The sequence below is a fragment of the Physeter macrocephalus genome, chromosome 19 (assembly GCF_002837175.3).
Source record: "Physeter macrocephalus isolate SW-GA chromosome 19, ASM283717v5, whole genome shotgun sequence".
NCBI lineage: Eukaryota > Metazoa > Chordata > Mammalia > Artiodactyla > Physeteridae > Physeter > Physeter macrocephalus.
In genome coordinates this window covers 15202699-15204390 of record NC_041232.1, presented here as the reverse complement: position 1 = coordinate 15204390, position 1692 = coordinate 15202699, and the positions used below count along the sequence as shown (strand labels likewise).

General features: G+C 46.4%; 1 protein-coding gene across 1 annotated transcript in view; it reads left to right on the top strand.

The window, feature by feature from the left end:
- The window catches only part of KSR2 (kinase suppressor of ras 2), a 414563-nt gene that overhangs the window by 5469 nt on the left and 407402 nt on the right, over positions 1–1692 (top strand). The gene's annotated exons all lie outside the window — the stretch shown is intronic.

The following is a 1692-nucleotide window of genomic DNA, read 5'->3' as shown; positions in this document are numbered from 1 at the left end:
TTATATCATCTTTCTTTCTTTCTTTCTTTCTTGCTTTCTTTCTTTCTTTCTTTCTTTCTTTCTTTCTTTCTTTCTTTCCTTCTTTCTTTCTTTTCTCCCTTCCTTCCTTTCTCTCTCTTTCTCTCTCCCTTCCTTCCTTCCTCTCTCCCTCCTGCCCTCCCTCCCTTCCTTCCTTCCTTTCTTTCTCTCTCTTTCTCTGTCTCTTTCTTTCTTTCATTGAACTACAGTTTATTTACAGTGTCCAGATTTCTTACATGGTGGCAGCAGCAGTGTTCCAAGAAGCAAGCTCCAATTCATAGCCTGTCTTAAGCCTCTGCTTCTGTAACTTTTGCTAATGTCCCACTGGCCAAAGCAAATTATGTGGTTGAGCCCATCGTCAATGTGGGACTTAGTATCCAAGGGTATGGATTCCAGCAGGTGTGGTTCATTGGGGGCCAGTGAACAATCTAATATAACTGAATCACAGCTATGGAAAAAATCCAAAATAAAACCAAAAGAGCATGGGAAAGAGAGGAAGGGGGCATGGGGTGATCAGCAAAGGCCCCCTTGGGGAGGTTTCACTGACTTGAGGAAGCAAGCCATGAAATATCTGGGGAATGCGCAAGTCAGAGGGAACAACAGGTGCAAAGTTCTTGAGTGGGACTACGTTCTACATGTTTTGAGAACAGCAAGGAGACCACTGTGTTTGGCACAGGGTGAGGGGGACGGGACGAGGGGCACAAGTGGGAGGCAGACGCAGGGCCCCAGTCCCAGCCGGCTTGGCTGAGATACTTGCACTGTGTTCTAACGATGCAAAGGGTGGGGGACTGACTTATTTAAAAGCTCCTTTTGATTGCTGCAGGGAAAGTAGACTATAGGGGATCAGAATGGGAGCACGGAGACAAATTGGGAGGTTAGTATGGGAGTCAAAGCCAGGAATGATTGCTTTCGACTCGAGTGACGGTGGGGTGATGGAGCAAGTGGCTGGTCTCAGACGGTCAAGTGCATGGGAGGTGCACATGAATCGGATGCCGGGGGTGAAGGAAATTAAAGAACCGAGGATTATTCCTACGTGTTTGGCCGAAGAACTAAGTGAATGGCGGTGTCATTATTTGAAGTGTGAAGACCGGGGGTGGATTAGGTTGGGCTTGACAATGAAGTCCTGTTTAGACATTTACGTTTGTGAAGTAGACAGTTGGGTATGTGAGCCTGGAGATTTGAGGAAGGCTAGAGATATGAGGTTCACTTATCATGTCAGGAACATGTTTTCATCTTATTAAATAGTATTTTTAATGGCTGCATAGTGTTACATGGCTGTTGCATAATTTATCTAACTTATTTAATTCTGTCAGATGTGTATGTTTATCATGTTCCGTTATGATAGACAAGGATGTCTACTACATCCTCTACTACAAGCCACAAGGATGTCTACTACAGTAGACAAGGATGTAGTAGACATCCTTGTGGCTTGTAGTAATCCTTGTCTTCGATTCCTAGAAGTGAAATATTGCTGGATCCAAGGATATGCAAAGTTTCTGGACTTTTTTTTTTTTTTTTTTTTTGGGGGGTACACGGGCCTCTCACTGTTGTGGCCTCTCCCGTTGCAGAGCGCAGGCTCTGGACGTTCAGGCTCAGCGGCCATGGCTCACGGGCCCAGCCGCTCCGCGGCATGTGGGATCTTCCCGGACCGGGGCACGAACCCGTGTCCCCTGC